Raw genomic sequence first — 20028 nt, 5'->3', positions numbered from 1 at the left:
AGCAGGGAACTGGCTAAGGCAGCTGCACCCTGGTCTGACCATCAGAAAGCAAGAGACCCGAGAACTAGAAAGGCAAGGCTCACTGAGCCATTTATTCCTCCACCCTTCAGTTAACTCAACATGTATTTATTGGCGAGGTTGGCACAATAAACTAACTACCTCATACGTCAAATTTTTTGCTCTTCTTTGTTCAATAGCCATCTTTTACATGCATATGAGGCAAATGAAAATATCATGGCTTGGGTCGGGTGCTCCTTAGTACTGAAAGCAACACCCTTACGCTTCAATACTCTAAAGAAGTCTTGCCCAGCAGACTGCCTAATGCAACTTGTCTTTTGATCTCTTGCCTACTGCTTCCATGTAAATTGTGGATCCAAGCAAGATGAAATCCTTGACAACTTCAACCTTTTCTTCATTTATCATCATAAATGGAGATCTCCATTTATCTGCAGGTATCATGATGCTACCCATGGGCTCCACTTGTGAGGATGTTGGTCTTACATTGAGCTGTAATCCAGATGGAAGGCGGCGTTCCTTGATTTTCATCAGCAAGCGTCTCAAGTCCTCACTTTCAGCAAGCAAGGTTGCGAGTCGGCCTTCCTCCCATCCTGACGCCACACCCTTCTTCAGATCAGCCAGCTTCTCGGATGATTTGCTCAGCGTTCAGATTGAATAAGTCCGGTGAGGAGATAATCCCGTGGAAACTCTTCCTGATTTTAAATCATGCAGTCGTCCCTTGTTCTGGTTGCACTACCATCTGTCTTCAGTGTTCAGTGCAGCAAATCTGTTCTTGAAATGTTCTCAACATTTAGGTGGCATAGACTCAATATGGTATTTTGGCTCTTGTGGACTCGTTTCAATTTTCTTCAGCTTCAAACTGAACTTACGTATGAGCCAGGGATAGTCTGTTACACAGTAAGCCCCTGGCCTGGTTTTAGCTACTGAAATTGAGCTTCTCCAATGTCTCTTCCCACATCTATAGTCAATTTGATTTTTGTGTATTCCATGTGGAGAAGTCTATGTGTTGTAGCAAAAGAAGACATTTACTATGAAAAAGTCATTAGTTTTGCAAAGTCCTACCATGCAATCTCCAGCTTCGTTGCTATCACCAGGACCATATTTTCCAACTGCTGTTCCTTCCTCTTTGTTTCCAACTTTTGCATTCTAATCACCAGTAATTATCAATGCATCTTGGTTGCATGCTTGATCAATTTCTGACTGAAGTTGGTAGAATTCTTAGATTTCTGCATCACTATTTTTTATGGTTGGTGAATAAATTTGTATAATGGTTGTATTGATTGGGTTTCCTTGAAGGTAGATAGATATAATCTGATCACTGACAGCATTGTATTTCATGATTGATTTTGAAATGTCCTTTCTAGGGGGAGTGAGGAGTGGGGACCCAAAGCCCAACTGTAGGTAACTGGACATCCCCTTACAGAACGGTTGCGGGGAAGAGAGGAGCCAGTCAGGGTGCAGTGCAGCAACGATGAAATATATAACTTTCCTGTAGTTCCCAAATGCTTCCTCCACCACCCCTCCCACCACTATCATGATCCCTGTTCTGCCTTACAAATCTGGCTAGACCAGAGGATGTACACTGGTACAGATAGGAACTGGAAACACAGGGAATCCAGGACAGATGATCCCTTTGAGACCAGTGGTGAGAGTGGCGATACTGGGAGGATGGAGTAGAGAGGGGGAACGGATTATAAGGATCTACATATAACCTCCTCCCTGGGGGACATACAACAGAAAAGTGGGTGAATAGAGACATCAGACAGAGTAAGATATGACAAAATAACAATTTATAAGTTACTAAGGGTTCATGAGGGAGGGGGGAGCGGGGAGAGAGGGGGCAAAATTAGGAGCTGATGCCAGGGTCTTAAGTGGAGAGCAAATGTTTTGAGAATGAGGGTAACAAATGTACAAATGTGCTTTATGCAATGGATGTATGTATGGACTGTGAAAAGAGTAGTATGAGCCCCCAATAAAATGCTTTTTTTAAAAAAAAGAAATGCCCTCTCTGACATTGAATGCCACGTCATTCTTCTTGATTGTGCTATTCCTGGCATAGTAAATCATTTGATTTTCTGACTCAAAATGGCCACTATCAGTCCATTTCAGCTCATTAATGCTCAGGATATTGATCTTAAAGCATTCCATTTCATTTTGACCACTTCCAATTTTCATAGACTCATACTTAGCACCTTCCACGTTCCCATCAGTAGATCTGTGTAGCTAGTGTTCCCTATCTTGAGTCGGGTCCCATCAGCAAATGAAGACCCTGAAGGCTCCACTCCCACAGACTTCTCCCGCCTCTTGTCACCATGGTCGATTTCACTCCAAGAAATCAGCCCTCCTCAGTCACGTTTTGAGTGCCCTCGGAGCTGGGGGCCCGGAATCTGGCATGGTCTCTGACAATGTGCAGCTTCCACTCATTGGGCCTTTTGTATCTAACAGTGTCTGAAGCTGTTCAGCGGCTCCTTCCTCCGAAGTGGGGAAGTCCTTCTTCGTTGTCTGTTCTTGGTCTGGAAGCTTCACTGAAACACGCTCCCTTTGGGGGACCCTGCTGGCCTTTGAAATACCAGTGACATAGCTTCCCCAGCATCATGCAAGCCACAGTACAGCAAACTGACAAACAAGTAGTAGACTGTTTTCTGTATACCCCTCCAAATGAAAAACCAAAACAATGCCAAGCTGTACATGCCCAGAGGACATCTTAATGAAATGAAGGCCCTCAAAACAAGGAATTCAGAGATTGGGGTCAAGTCCCAAGTGCCACTTACCAGTAATATGATCTGGAATGATTTCTCTGGGTTTTAGTTACCTAATTTGAAAAATGATAGAATCAGAGCTGATCAAATTTCTCTGATCCCAGATGATATGATTTTGATGAATTAGCAAAAGTTAGTTAAGTATTTAGTAATACTTTAAAATGCCTTATTAATCTACAACTATGACAATATACAAATGTCAATAATTTAGTTTTAAAATATATTAATCTAAAATCTATATAAATTTGGTAACATTTCAAAATAAATATATACTACTAATCAATCTGAAAAAGTTAGATATGTAATCTACCGATCTATCTATACATACAGATAGACCTAGACACACACAGGCACAAGACGGTAAGTCAAAAAGTATTGTTATTAGGTTTCAGTTCATACATGCATGATTTATTCTTAACAAAAAATGTTTAAATGGAGACACTTGCAGAAGCAATCAGTCTATGCCTGCAGACACGTTCTTTCAGTAATACACTTACCTTAGTGTCACTAGGGTGACTTCAAAACTAAGGTCCAACCACAGCAGTGGCTTCCAAGTGGTCTGCGGGGTGAGTTCAATTCAAGGTGTAGAAATCAGCTCGGAAGGTTATGGTGACTGTATTTTGGGATCCCAAAGGTGTAATCTTGTTAGATTTCTTCAAAGAACACAGAATGAGCGCCGCGGCTTATGATGAGAAGTATAAAGAAAATTGAGAACAGTGATAATAGATAGAGGCAAGGGAAGTTGCATCCAGGATGATTTCCCCCCCACCACACCCCCCCCTCCCATCCCAACAAGGCCCCTGCTCCTTCCTTGAGCACAGCAAGGGCTGGCCTGTGAGACTCTTATAGAAAAGCCCAGCCCCATCTACACTAGACCCTGATCTTGCTCCTTCAGACTTCTTTTTTGTTCCCCAAACTCAAAGAACATTGAAAAGAAACACCATTTGAGCTTCCCCAGGATTCCCAAACTGAGGTTTAGATGTTGGGTACATCACAGAGCACAGACCTCTCCAGAGAAGGGTTGAAGAGATGGAAACACCGCCTTCGGAAGCATAGAGACCATGTGGACCCATCTCATCCCATTTGGATATTTTTGTTTGATAGAGATTTCTAGGATTTTATAACAAAACTCTTTGACTGATACTTGTATGTGTATACATTTCCCTACAGAATCTTTCCTAATTAGAGTCTGTGTCTTTTATGAGATGTAACTGCTAACCCAAAGGTCAGATGTTAAGAACCACCAGCTGCTCCACAGGAGAAAGATTTTCGATCGACATGTTTTTAATGAATTATTCGGATTCTCTACGAGTTGGGTAGACTCAACAGCAGTAGGTTTGGAGTTTTCCTATATCCAAGAGTAGCTCAGAAGTGTTTGGGGCTTGATCCCAGACTATTGCAACAAGTAATTATCACAATGAGGCAACTTATATGAGTGTTTATTTTTGCATATCAAAGTGAGGTGTCCTGTAGTCCACTATGTATATATATCAGTAGGGAACTTTCAGAAGTTTCAGCTGGGTTCAGAAGAGGGCATGGAATGAGGGATATCATTGTTGATATTACCTGTAGATGGATCTTGACTTGGATTTTACTGACAAAACAATGCATTCAACTCTGTGAATCACAAGTTATGAATAACTTAGAGGAAAAATCAAATTCCAGAATACTTAATTGTGCTCAAGTGCAACCTGTTTATACACTACGAGGCAGTTCAAACCGAACAAAGGGTTACTGCCGGTTTAAAAGAAGGAAAGGTGTGCACCAAGGTTGTATTCCTTGACCATTTATTCAATCTGAATGCTGAGCAAATAATCCCAGAAGTTTCACTATGTGAAGAGGAATGCCGCATGGGAATGGGAAGAAGGCTGGAAAATTATCTGCAATATCTTGCTTGCTGAACGCAAAAACAATGTGAAGCACTTACAGATGAAGGTCAAAGACACTTTGTACCTTGGTATAAAGAAAACCAAAATCTGCACCATATCATAATAAATAGCATCACGACTGGTGGGAAAATGTATTGAAGTGGTCAAGGATTTTATTTTAATTGGATCTACAATCAACACCCAAGGAAGCAGCAGTCATGAAGTCCAATGATGCCCTGGGCAAATTTGCTGTAAGGGACCGCCTTAAAATGCTCAGGAGTAAAGATGTCACTTGGAGAAGTAAGGTGCTCCTGGCCCAAGTCACGGTCTTTTCTTTCTTTTTTTTTTTAAATCATTTTATTGGGGGCTCATACAATTCTTATCACAATCCATACATACATCCATTGTGGCAAGCACATTTGTACATTTATTGCCATCATCATTCTCAAACCATTTGCTTTCTACTTGAGCCCTTAATATCAGTTCCTCATTTTGCTCTTCCCTCCCCACTCCCCCCTCCTTCATGAGCCCTTGATAATTTATGAATTATTATTATTTTGTCATATCTTACACTGTCTGACGTCTCTCTTCAACCACTTTTCTGTTGTCCATCCCCCAGGGAGGAGGTTCTATGTAGATCCTTGTAATCGGTACCCCCTCTCCAACCCACCTTCCCTCCACCCTCCAGGTATTGCCACTCTCACCACTGGTCCTGAAGGGATCATCTGTCCTGGATTCCCTGTGTTTCCAGTTCCTATCTGCACCAGTGTACATCCTCTGGTCTAGCCAGGTTTGTAAGGTAGAATTGGGATCATGATAAGTAGGGGGAGGAAGCATTTAAGAAGTAGAGGAAAGTTGTATGTTTCATCATTGCTACCCTGCAACCTGACTGGGTCGTCTCCTTTCCATAACACTTCAGTAAGGGGTGTCCAGTTGCCTACAGATGGGCTTTGAGTCTCCACTTTGCACTCAACCTCATTCACTATGATATGATTTTTTTGTTCTTTGATGCCCGGTACCTGATCCCTTCGACACCTCGTGGTCACACAGGCTGGTGTGGAAGTCACGGTCTTTTCAGTCATCTCACATGCGTGTGAACGCTGGATGGTGAACCAAGAAGCAGGAAGAAGAAATGAGACTTTGGACTCGAGTGTTGGCAAAGAATACTGAATATCTCATAGGTTACCAAAAGAATAAACAATTGTGATTTGGAAGAAATATGGCCACAATTCTCCTTGGGAGGTAGAATGACAAGACTTCTTTTCAAGTATTTGGACATGTTATCAGGTCAGGCCAGTCTCTGGAAAAGAACACCACACTTAGTAGAGTATTGGGACAGGAAAGAAGAGGAAGACCCTTAATGGGATGGGTTGGCACACTGGCTAAAACAAAGGGCTCAATTTAAGGAAAAATTCTATCCTGAATACTTATTAAAAATCATTAACATGAATGTCCCCCTTTCCTGCCTACTGCTTTGGCTACTCTTTAATTTTTTAATGCAGTTAGTTTCAGAATCTTGTATCTTATACAGTGGACAATTGAACACTGTTTCTGGGAAATGTGAAAGTGTGTATTGCTTCTCATTTATGTTATCATCTTAAGACTTGCTCTGTGGTTGGCTTTAGATATCATCGCTCCACTTCATGCTTCCAACATAGATAGCACTATACTCAAAGCTTAAGTCCACTAAAGATAGATGCTCCTATAACACAGCTAACAAGGAAATTTACATCTAGCAATTTAAAAAAACATTCATTAGTCATTGCTCCCTTTAGGAGCACTGCCTAGGATATTGTAATGTTATTCAGTTTCCTCTTTTTTTTTTTTTTAGACAGTTATTCATTTTCTAACTCAGGTCTTCATTCACTTCTATCTAAACATATGTTAGCTATCATACTTTGACTGCTTTACTTCATAATCATTATATGCAAAAACACATTATTTGAATTTATTTAGGTGAGGTCAAGAAAAATGCAAAAATTAAGCAATTTTGTTAGACATTATAAGATTTGTGGCCTTAGGAGAAGTGATGGGAACAGGGCTTGTTTGGGAAAGAATACAAAGGAAATTTCTGCATACTGAAAATTTTCTCTATCTTGATGGGGTGTTAGCTATGTGGATATGTCCAAGATTTGAACATTGCCCTGTCAATAAATTTTTCCTTAATTAAAAAAAAAGGGCTCAAACATAGCAGCAAATGTTAGGATGGTGCAAGATCAAGAAGTATTTTGTTCTTTTCTGTAAAGAGTCGCTATGAGTTGGAACCAACTTGCTAGCACATAACAACACATGTGTATACACACACACACACACACACACACACACGGCTGCTTCCAAAAGTTCATGGAAATTTTCTATTATCTTTTACTTCCACTTTCCCATCAACCTTTTGAACCCTCCTCATGTATGTGTGGATGCATGTATAGCCATAGTTACATATGATGACTTTTACTATTCCTATAAAGTTCCCAAAGCTTGCATAACTTTTCTGCCCTTGGGAGTGTCTGGAATGTTTCAGAAGAAACCGTGAGCATACACCTCGGGCTGTGAAGTTCTTGGATCCGGCGTCCGGCGTGGGTGTTGGCCTTGCCGTTCTGCGTCAGAGGTCAGGAGGAGCTCCGGCACCTGACCACACTCTTCACGCTGGAAGAGAAAATGGGCTCAGTCTCCCCGGTGCTGAACAAGCACTTCTCACTCTGTGCAGAAAGTGTGCGTGTGCGTGTTAAAACTATATATGCACACACAAACATGTAGATACGTTTTTTCTTAACTTTTAAAAATAAAATTCAGCGCCAAGCTAGACATGGTCAACTTACTTTTACTTCATAGTTATGCACACACACACACACACAAAGCCCAGTAGGAGAGCTACATAACAGCAAAGCCAACCAGCAGAATCAAGTGGTCGGATGGTATCAGTTGGCAGAGTTTGTCATTTTTTCAAACGTTCAGTTTCACCAGTCACCCCCTTTTGCAGGCGAGTCTTCACCTCGGAGTGTGGGATCGAACTCTGGCCGCTTCACCACAGTCTGCATGGTTTCCTTTTTTGCCAGTTCTTTCTAAATTATCCACCCGTTGCCTGGGAGATTTGCAAAAGTGAGGCTGCTTGTGCCACTAGAGATGCCAAGTTGTTTGTATGGAGAAGTCACTCTGCCGATCATTATGAGCAGCAGGCTTCCAGAGAAGTGGAGCAAGGGAGAGGCTGGAGAAGCAGCCGGGGCTCTCCCCCAGGGTGGCCTGCCACACCAGGAGAGGTGACTCTGAGATAAAGGACGCCGGACACGCCAAGAGCTTTTTTTTTAAAATTTAATCATTTTATTTGGGGCTCGTATAACTCTTATCACAATCGATACATACATCCATTGTGTCAAGCACTTTTGTACATTTGTTGCCTTCATCATTCTCAAAACATTTTCTTTCTACTTGAGCCCTTGGTATCAGCTCCTCATTTTTACCCCTCCCTCCCCTTGCCCCCCTCCCTCATGAACCCTTGATAATTGATAAATTATTATTTTGTCATATTTTGCACGGTCTGACATCTCCCTTCACCCACTTTTCTTTTGTCTGTCCTCCAGGGAGGAGGTTATATGTAGATCCTTGTAATCGGTTCCCCCTTTTTATCCCACCTTCCCTCCATCCTCTCGGTATCACCACTCTCACCACTGGTCCTGAAGGGATCATCCATCCTGGATTCCCTGTGTTTCCAGTTCCTATCTGTACCAGTGTACATCCTCTGGTCTAGCCAGATTTGTAAAGTAGAATTGGGATCATGATAGTTTGGGGGCGCGGGGGGAGGACGCATTTATGAACGAGAGGAAAGTTGTATGCTTCATCATTGCTATACTTCACCCTGACTGGCTCATCTTCTCCCGGAGACCCTTCTGTAAGGGGATGTCCAGTTGCCTACAGATGGGTCTTGGGTTGCCAATCTGCACTCCCCGTCATTCACAATGGTTTGCCTTTTTGTTCTTTGATGCCTGCTACCTGATCCCTTCGACACCTCGTGATCACACAGGCTGCACACCAAGAGCTTTGTACTGAACCAGTCCTTAGGGTCTACCACTAGCTTAGGCTTGTGGGTGTTACTCTGCCACTTCCTTTCTATAGTAAGTTCAGTTTCTTCTCATCATGTTTACTTTTCATCAAGAAACATACAGTTGGTCTTCAATTACCCTCTTATTTAGATGATTTGAATTTATTTAGGTGAGGTCAACAAAAATGCAGGTGAAGGTGATTCTCCTCCTGCCTTCTTCCCTCATCCTCAGTGATCTCCAGACTATTTATTAACTGGAATCAGATTCCAGCAAGATCAAGACAGACAAATATATATAAAGTCAAACTCAAGAATCAAAGACTCACACATCAAAGGAATTACAAGAGTATTATATCTATTGACATTTATCATGGTAGAAATTAGTATTGAGAGCATTTTAAAGCACAAAAATTTTCAACCATGAATTCTTCATATGGAAATCAATTTCTGAATTGGTTTTGGGCAACAGAGGCTCAGAAAGATTTATAATTGATTATCTGGTCTAATTGAGGTTGGAAGCCCTTAAATCCAGCTAATATTAAGGTGCAAATTCTGGCATCACCTGGCACATGGTGACAAAAGTAGCCAATAAAATGAATACATATGGCCACATGGAATATAGTACCCATTGAAAGAAATGCTTTGAGTGACACCCATAGGAAGAAAATATGAAAGTTGTGAGAAATTTAAGACTATGCTGGCTGTTTTTCACTGCACTGAATAACTCCAAGTGAAAATGAGAATGAAAGCGGAAACTTCTAATTCTCAGCTCACAAAAAAAGAGAAACTGGTTAAGCACCTATAATTATGTCAAAGGAAACTTCTCATCAAAGGTAGTTGCAGGATAACACCGTCGATAACCTACCTAGACTTCTTGATACATCGACTGAATCACAACCTTTTCTTATAAGAAAATTAGAGAAAATAATGGGACTCCTAGAATTAGAACGAGACTATACCCACAAATATACATATAGGTTTGACAGGGAATATTTCTATATGTCTTTGCAAATATATTAGTGACTATAATAGAGCATACAGGAGGCAAAGTTACTAGCACTTCTTAACTATCACCGAATACCTTGAGGCAATGAGTTCCCAGGCCTCGGTGCTCTTGGGGGCACGCAAAGTTCACAAAGACAATATTTGAAACCCCACTTTAATGAGTTGTGACTAGTGTCTTTAAATCTTGTGTAACCATCTAAAATGGAACTATTGCTTTCCCCCCACATGGCACACACATTCACACACACAAAATCAAAGATGCATGGAAACAGTCCAATGGACCACATGAACTTCAGCTTCCATCCCTCTGAACTTGAAGAACTAGATCGTGCCTGGCTACCGCCACTGACTAGAGTGACAGGAGGGAGGATGCAGAACAAAACTCATAAATCAAAGGTACAACGACAAAGCTTACTGGCTCATAAAGACTGGTGAGACCTCTGAGACTGGTCCTGCTCATCTTTCAGGCCTGGAGTTGAACTGACTTGGCTCAATTTTCAGACAAACAATGGGTCGATAAGGTGAACATTTGAGTTCAAAAGGTAAGCATTTGCCACAGGTCCAAGTTCAGAGGGCAGCAAAGGTTAGGAAAGGAAGAATGGGAACAGAAAATGGGATGTGATGTTATAGTGTGAGAATTACAACCCATAATATGAAAGTAAAATATATATGAATTATTGAATGGAAAACTGATTTGCTCTGTAAACCTTCACCTAATTCACAATAGAGTTTTTTGTTTTTTTAAAAGTTGGAATGAGAACTTTTGGAAGGATTTGAATGATTCAGAGGACGCTAAACCCCTACACATACCTCCAAGCCTCTCTGTAGGAGATAGAATCCCCTCCCTCCGGTAGAGTACATGAAGTCCCTGTGATGCTATCCCCTCAGGTACCTTGCATGGGGAAGGTGATTCTCCTCCTGCCATTCTTCCCTCATCCTCAGTTATCTCCGGACTATTTATTAACTGGAATCAGATTCTAGCAAGATCAAGACAGGCAAATATATATAAAGTCAAACTCAAGAATCAAAGACTCACACATCAAAAGAATTACAAGAGTATTCTAAATTGTGCTGATGAGAGAAAGAGAAGAATATGTGTAAGAACAGATTATAAAGAGTGGGTTAAATTTACCTATATGAGTACACTAGAGAACATCTAGATTAATATTTGAGCAAATTGGATTGGTCTTGTTTGCTCACTTAGTTTACTGAAACCTAGAATCAGCAGTGACTAATGTTGAGTGCTGACCAAAGAGCCCTTCTGATGATGCCCAGAACAGCAGGTAGACAAGGCGACCCGACCTGAGGATGTCAGTTAGCTTCTTCCTTCGTTGGTTCAGGGTTTGCTTAATGGACTCATGAAAACAGCAGTGAATCAACTAGAGTCAGAGTGTTGATCAAAACTGAAGACTTTATATCTTTAATCTCAGAAATTAAACACCAAATAAATGAAGCTCTTTATCAAAAGAATATTTTAATTTGGCCTATAAACTGAAAATAATTACTATAGATTATTTGCAGTCTTTTTATTACTAGCTTAATCATGAAGTAGTTGGATTATGTGATGTTTGCATTCATTTTAAAATGTTGACTTTTCATGCTACGGAATCCTTTACTGTATACTTTTAAAATTGACCATTCTAATGATTAACATTTAGGATAGGTGGGCACCACCCTGTCATGCCTAATTCTTTTTGTCTCCATCAATATGGGTTTTTTCCGAGATTCCAAGCAGGCAAACTTTCTATTCCTGGCACGCAGCTAAAGCAAAGCCTGTGAGAGATATTGGGTAAATACCAAGACGCCAGCGTTCTGCTCCATGGGGGTCATCAAGCTAGTGATCTTGCTTGTTTGCATTTGTTTTGCCGATGGGCATCGGGAGATACATTGCCTTAATATGGATTATTAGACAATAACTACAAAATCAAAGAACAGATCACACCATACAGGGAGAGGCAAACAGATAAAACGATTGAGATTTGCAGAAATTTTTTTACTCCCACCACTAGACAAATGGAAATTTAACAATAAAAGCATATTCTTTTTATTTAATTCAGTCAAGTTTACTTTTTCATGATGTTAGCATGATAGAGCCCCTACAGATAATAGTCTCATAAAAATTTCTCTGCCAAATATATGCATTCACACCACATTGGATAGAATAGGTGAATTAAATCCGTCGTTGAAAGCAACTTCTTATCATAAAAATCTGCAGAGAAAGATGAATTAACTTTGTGCACTGTGATATAATTATTTGTTTTTCCTTGAACTGAGCATTTCAAGGACTGAATGTGAGACAAAAAGACATTTAGAGACATCAGACAGTGTCAGATATGATAAAATAGTAATTCGTAAATTATCAAGGGTTCATGAGGGAGGGGGAGCAGGGAGAGAGGGGGAATAATGAGGAGCTGATATCAAGGGCTCAAGTAGAAAGCAAATGTTTTGAGAATGATGATGGCAACAAATGTACAAATGTGCTTGATACACAATGGATGGATGTATGGATTGTGATAAGAATTGTATGAGCCCCAATAAAATGATTAAAAACATTTAGTTGCGGTGAAAGCGGTGTTAAGGCTCCTCTTTAAACCAAGCTTGGATTCTGTGCTCAAGGCAATGACTCACAAGAGGGTCTTGGCCTCCACCAGAAACACTGAAGTCCCATCCATTCTGATTCACAGTGACCCGGTAGGGCAGAGTAGAACTGGTTTCTGAGGCTATAAATCTTTGTTGAAGCAAATTCTCATCTTTCTCCCATGCAGAAGCTCTAGGGCTTGAAGAGATAACCTTATGGTTAGTAATCCAACACTTAGTCTACTGTGCTACCAGAACTCTTTCCTCTACCAGACCCAAGCCCACTGCTGTCCAGTTGATTCTGACTCGTAGTGAGTGACCCGATTACAGAAGTAGTATGCCCACGCAGCTCCTTAATACTGCCTTCGAACAAAGCTGATTATTTGAGACTGCCTTAAAAGTACATATATAAAATGCCCTTTCCAGTGTAACCTTAAGAAGACCAGTTATTCGATTAAAACTTCAAATCATCTTAACGGTTTAATGAGTTAGCTGGGGATAACTTGGCAAGGTATTTCCTCTTGTGTCTCCTTTCACAGTTCATAAAATGCCTGTGTAATTTGGAGCTATTGCGGTAGATGGCAGTGTTTCAAAATGTCCTCCCTTTGCAAATCAGGATGATGATCTGCAATCAGGCTATTTATATTACATATAGATCACTTTATAAAACAGCCATGCTCTGACGCGTGCTTTTTTACTTCCTGAGTAACTGCTGAAAGGCAAGGAGATTTGGATGAGCGTCACTATGGCGCTGGAATCGACTTGACGGCTGTGAGTTTGAGGTCTGGGCCGTTGAGAGGTGTGGGGTACCTGGGTTTCCCTATGCCACAGTAGCGGGAAAGTTCAAGGTTAAATTGTCTTAAAACTGGTGGTCAGCAGAGATTCATAGAGCTCAGATCATGCCAAATGTGGTTTTAAAAAAGAACCCAATACTGAAATGCAGGTTTGCAACTAATTTATCAGACTTTTAGTAACCCTAGGAGAGGTGAAATTACTATTATTTCCATTGAAAAATATTTCTGACACTCAGATTTGCATTGGAAATCTTTAGAAAAAAATTGCTTTGAGCTAAGCCTCAGTAATATGTAATTTACTTTCATTGACTATTGTGAACACACTTCCCTAGCTTTTGTCACTTACGAGCAATTATTTAAGTCCCCTGCCGCCGCCGCCACCACCGATGTCTCCTTTTACTCTAGAGCTGCCATGCAAATAACATTTTCTCCTTCATCCTGAAAACAGGCAGAGGTAGCGTGTCTTCCACCTGGAAGAAAATAGTTCTAGAGAGCGGTAGTAAACTACATAGAGCCCGATTGACTAAGCATTTTGTAAATCCCATCATTCTCCAACTTGGATTTTAGACTCCTGCAACCGTGCCCAAATGCAGACTATCGGACATTTCCACAACCAGCCAAGAAAGATGATTCTAGAAACTGCTTCACACATGAGTTTGACTTTCTCCTAATTAAGAGCAATCCTAATGTCACGTTCCTGGTCCACCTTCCTCTGTTTCCTCGGAGGTCGGTCGGGCTCTGTTCATTATTCTGCCGACCCTCTGCCCTCTCGTCTTTCCCTATTCATTGGGTCCCTTCTCCCAGTCAGTGGTTCCCCCTTGATCCGGAGGCTGATTTTGGTTGTAGCCCCACATGTCCTCTTCTGGAACCTTTCGGAGAACAGTTTAGAGAGCTAAGCCTTCACCCCCTGCCCCTCTTCCCACTTCTCCTTTTTAAACAGCAGTCCACAATTGGACTTCTCTCCTCATCATACGACTTAAACCGGTAAGATCGCTAAAGGCTGCTTTTCTGTGCTCATCTTTCTTTGGCTTTCGGTGCAGTTGGTCATTTTCTTCCTTCTTGTCTTCCTCCAAGAAACGAGGCCAGTCTCAGCCTGGTTCTAGAGCTTCTTCTTGGTCCCCTTTGGGTTGTCTTCCTCAGCAAGCTCAGCATCAGGGTGGCCGAGGAGTCTATCCTCCTACCTGCTAAATCTGTGCTCTCCTTCGGGCTCCTCCTCACTTTCATATCGTAACTACTGTTTGCAAGCTGCCGCAGGCCTCCCACAGACGCCTCTGTCCTTGGTGCAGAGGAAGCTTCTTGACCTGCCCAGGATCCTGTGCCACGGTCTTCCTTATTTAAATATGTGCTTTTTAAGATGGAAGTGGAATTTGTTCCCTTCATAATTTTGTTTTTTCCTTGGCAGCAATGTAAAACAAATTTACTCTTACTTCTCCAGGATAAAGCATCAAATATATAAATCCATATTTAAGTTGCACGGGATTTTGACAATATTCAGCTACGTGGAGAAAGCATTAATTTGATTCTCTCACTGCCATCGAGTCGATGCTGACTCATAGCAATCATATAGGACAGGGTAGAACTGCCCCTGTGGGTTTCTGAGACGGTAACTGTTGGCAGCAGTAGAAAGACCCATCTTTCTCCTGAGGGTTTGGGTGGTCTCGACCTGCTGACCCAACACATAACCACTACATCCCCAGAGCTCTCTAATAAAATGATTAGGGATTCCATTTTACTTGGATCCACAATCAACATTCAAGAAATCATGGCCCAGATCAATACCTACTCCCATGAAGTGATCTCTGAAGAGATGGGTGCTGTAGCAAAGTATGATGCAGAAATCAGATGGTGCCTGGCTACCAGAAAATATAGTGTCTGGGTCTACAGGGCTTCTCTTAAAACAAGCAGCCATCTAAATGAGGCATCGGCTAAGTCCACTCAGAAGAAGCACACCAACATGTGTGGTGAAAGAATTATAAACAATAAAATCCAAACCCAGATGAGGGAATGGTATTAGAACTTAAAATCTGAGTACATGCTTTGCAGAAGGCAGCGGAGGACCCATCTGCAGGGTAGAGCCAGTGGTGAATCCCCTGAGTATGGACCAGAGATGGGCAAGGCCTGGGTAGAAGACAAAGGACATTCCAGAGTAAATTACTGCCTTTGTGGTTTGGTCCAAACACGACACCTTATCTTGACCCAATGTATCATTGCTCCAGTTTTTAAGAATTTTGTGCTTTGTTATCAATTTTTGTTGTTTTCAATAGTTTTCCTTTGTTTCCTGGTGTTGTCGTTAGGCTGTTTGTTTTTCTTTATGTCATGCTTTTGCATTATTGTGTATTATATGGTAAACCTATAGAGACAACAACTGCATCAGTAAATTCAAAGGCACAAGACAGGAGAGGCTGGCAGGAAATGGGGAGCTAATCACAATGAGTATCAGGAAGAAGAAATGTCCTGGAATTGGATGGAGTGATGTTTGCACAGCTCTTATGAATGTGATTGAAATGAATGGGATGTGAGTGGTGGGTGAAATTGTTAAAAATAATCTTTTTGTTTGTTTTCTTAAGAAATCAAATGACATGTTACATTGAGCAAATCTGCTGCACAAGACCTATTGAAAGTCTTAAAAGTAAAGATGTAACATCTTTTGAAGACAGATATTCCTGACCCAAGCCATGGTATTTTCAATCACCTCATATGCATATGAATGCTGGACAGTGGATAAGGAAGGCTTAAGAAGAGTCGATGCATTTGAATTAGGTATTGTTCAAGAATATTGAAAGTACCAAGGACTGCCGGAAGCGCCAACAACTCTGTCTTGGAAGAAGTGCGGCCAGGTGCTCCTGAGAAAGGAGGGTAGTGAAGCTTCATCGAACACATTTTGGACGTGTGATCAGAAGAGACTAGCCCTGCAAAAGGACATCCTGCCTGGTAGGGAGCCAGCAAAAAGAGGAAGGCCCTCACTGAGATGGATTGGCAAGGGTTAGAGCAGGGGTTCCCATACGACATTGTGAGGATGGCACAGGACTGGGCAGTGTTTCGTTCTGTTCTATGTAGTGTTGTTGAAGTGTGATCCAGCTCGATGGCATCGAACAGCAACAACCACAACAAGCTGGGATGGCTTAGCCTTTTTTACTCGTTTCTAGCAGCCACTCTCCCTTCTGCTGTTCCTTAGCACCATCTGTATTTTGAAGGCTGCTCCACTTACTTCTGGCTATTTTTCTATTTGTCAAAGTTTTTCTTAAAATATGACACTTACATACTAAATAATATATTCTCCTTAGCCTAGAAGTAAAAGAACTATTTATTAGTCCCCTGAGCTTGACATTCTTCTTTTTTTTTTTTTCTCAGATTGATGTGGTTTGAGATGTTCAGGGCCAGGATCACATGGCTTAAGTTTGTTTTTCATGAAAAGAAACCTGTTTCCAACTGAATCTCATGTGGCTTGTGTTAGGGGTTGATTTATGTCCCCGAATAGATATGCTCAAGTCTTAACTCCCAGGACCTGTGACTGTGACCTTATGTGAAGACGGGGTATTTGCAGGTGCAGTGGGGGAAGACAAGGTCATATTGGAATAGGGTTGGCTCTCATACAATATATCTGGTGTCATTATAGAAAGAAGACAACAGACACAGACTGACTCACAGACAGAAACCGAGAAAAGGAGCTGTGTGCAGATGGAAGCAGAGATCAGAGTGATGCTGCCACAGGGAACACGCCTCCCGAGAACACCCAACAAGAGTATGGCCCTTCCAACCCTTCAGTTTGGATTTCTAGCCTCGAGAACTGTGAAAGAATACATGTCTGTTGTTTGAAATCACCTAATTTGTGATAATTAATTGGCATGAATTCCATAAAATTTCAGTCTACTATTTAAGTCCTGTATTTTAGCTCATAGAGATATTGAATTGTAATTAGGTACTTATCATTGTAACCTATTGTATAATTTCTACCTGATGCATGCATCATTATTTGTAATTTTGTCTGCCGAAATGCAGTTCATCTGCCTTCTTAGGACTTTTCATATCGTTGGATAGAATGAACTCAAGGAAGAGGGGATGCTTCCCCACTGGCAGTGCTGTGTGCCTTCTAAGGACTTGCTTAGGAAATCACTGAACCACACAACTTAATTCATGGCTGTCATATCTACAGCCAAACCCTGAAGGTATCATGGAAGTCTTCATCAAAAATATTATAAAAATGAAGATATGATAAGGTTTTAATGTCATTTTTGTGTTTCACCAAACAATAATTGCTTACATTGACCTCATATTGGAAGCCAATAAGCACCATTCTTTTTTTTCTTTTTTTGTACTTTAAAATTAAGCAATTTATTGGGGGCCATTATAACAATCCATCAATCAATTGTATCAAGCACACTTGTACATTTATTGCCATCATCATTTTCTTTTTTAATCATTTTATTAGGGGTTCATATAACTTATTACAATCCATACATACATCAATTGAAGTACCATTATTTTCATTAAATAATGTAGTCATTTGCTCAAAACTTTTTATATTAATTTTATTTTAGTCAAATTATAATCTGCTTTTCCCTTTATTTCCTCATTTGTATACTTGCTTTAAATAGTTAAGCCAAATCCCTGGCCAGGGAAAATTCCTGGCCAAATTCCTTACACCTCGGATTTAAATATTGGTCTGAGAGTGGCTGGGAAAAAAAAGTGAAAGTAAAACTGAAGTGGACTGGAGTCTTTAACGACATACAAGTTCATTTCAAATGCACACACACACACATATGTGTCATAAAGAAGTGTTTCATTGCTCTAGGGCAGGGGCCAGCAAACTTTTGAGAGAGAAGAGCCAATCCTGTCCCTCGCAACAATTTAAAAATTACGTATTTGCGAGCCATAAATCTATTTTACAAACAAATGAAATCACCATGATCTGAATAACTGCCTTTACATTTTCCCCCCCAGTTTTACTGAAAGAAACAAAACGTGGCTCTTGAGCTGAGGTGGGTCAAGCCCTGCTCAAGGGCACTTTGCTGACAGTTAACAGCATGGATCATGACCATGGTCAAATTCCTTTATAACCTTAATAATATGAATTCCTCTACTTGATTAACTCCTGCCATGCTCTCACACAGAAATCCCTTGAAATATTGAAAACTGTGTTTTTAGGGTCCCTTGCAGAGCCGAGTTCTCCACCTGTGATAGTGAGATTCTAAGGACAGTTTTCCTTCAGCATTTTAATTCCAGACACATGAACATAAGTACATTTTAGGAAACTCTGATGAGCTACATTGTGGGTTTATATCACTCACTCTGTTAGAAACACTCCAAACACATTAATTGGAGTATCAATGCTTAGGTTGAAGATTTTCTAACATCCCAAAATATTGGCCTCAAACTGATAGTTGTGGAGCCTTTCCTCCCAGTTTTTTTGCTCTTCTAGAAGCATTTTAGTCACACATGTATGAATGCCATTGCCTTTTAGTTTTACCTCTGTATTTTATGTATTTGTTTTAGGTCTTTGCTAGGCAGGTCAAAACAACTGTAACCCTTGGAAAGAAGGAGAGACCAAGCATAGCAGATGGGGCACTGGCCAAGAAAGACACCGCAAGACAAAGAGTAAAATGGAATTGGGCCCGTGGAAAGGTGAGAGAGTTTCAGGATTGGGAAGTTCAAAGAGGAAATGACACTGACAGCTTAGAAAGGAAAACTCTGAATTGGACAGGGATTTAGAGACTGTGAGGCCAAATCCCAAAGTCAAAGAAGTATGGTAATGCTATGCGCTTGGTATGAGAGTGAAAAAAAAAAAAGTATATTTTTAAGATGTTTACAGTGCAACAGGCAGAGGCTTATTTCAAACAAAACATATTTAAATCTGTGTCTGTGATCAAGGAATTGCCAAGAATTCAAGGCATATTCAGAAGAGGACAGAGAGGAAGGAAGAGCATTGTTGAAGTCAGATGGATCCTGGATAGAAGCAGAAATAAGTTTATTTTGTATAGTGTTTTATTCACTCCACAAAGGAATTTGACTGTAACCATAGCAAATTATGGATAACATTGAGAAAAACAGGAATTCCAGAGCACATCGCTGTACTTGTTCAGAAAGTGTACATGGACCAAGAAAAGGGGAGGACCGTGTGTTTTTAAATAAAGAAAGGTGTGTGTCAGGATTCTAGCCTTTCGCTCTACAGATTCAGTCAGTATACTAAACAAATAATATGAGAAGTTGGACTATATGAAGAAGAACTTGGCATCAGGATGGGAGGAGGACTTAGTAACAACTTGCGGCATGCAGATGGCCCCAGACTGCTTGCTGAAAATGAGGTGGACTTCAAACACTCAATGATGAAAATCAAAGACTGCAGCCGTCGGTGGGATTACAACCTAATGCAAAGAAAAAGGAAATTTTCAAACTGGATCAATAGACAGCATCATAGTAAACGGAGAAAAGATGGAAGTTGTCAAGAATTTCATTTTACTTGGTCCACAATCAATAGCTACAGAAACAGTGGTGTCAAGAAATCAACCCGCAAAGTTGCTGCACAAGACCTACTTGAAGTGTTGAAGAACAAGGATGCACTTTGAGGACTGAGGTGCGCCTGACCCAAGCCTGGGTCTTTCCAGGTGCCTTGTGTGCAATTGAAACTTGGACAATGAATAAGGAAGACTGCAGAGTAATAGAGGCAATGAATTATGGTGTTGGCGGAGAACACTGAAATTACCCTTGTATGGTGTAAAATATTTAAATGTGTAAAATAATAATGCTGTGGTTAAATGCCATTGAGTCCGTTCTAAGTCTTAGCAATCCTATGGATAACCATAGGAAACATTGTCTGGTCCTACGCCATCCACACAATAGTTGAATTTGAGCTACTGCAGCCACTGCATCGATCCATCTTGTTGAGGAGTATTTTCTTCCTTCCTTCCTTCCTTCCTTCCTTCCTTCCTTCCTTCCTTCCTTCCTTCCTTCCTTCCTTCCTTCCTTCCTGTATTTTT

Source organism: Echinops telfairi, unplaced genomic scaffold, assembly GCF_000313985.2.
Source record: "Echinops telfairi isolate 266 unplaced genomic scaffold, ASM31398v2 ScPeMD7_23;HRSCAF=83, whole genome shotgun sequence".
NCBI lineage: Eukaryota > Metazoa > Chordata > Mammalia > Afrosoricida > Tenrecidae > Echinops > Echinops telfairi.
The sequence above is the reverse complement of the archived record's forward strand: the minus strand, read 5'-3'. Positions refer to the sequence as shown.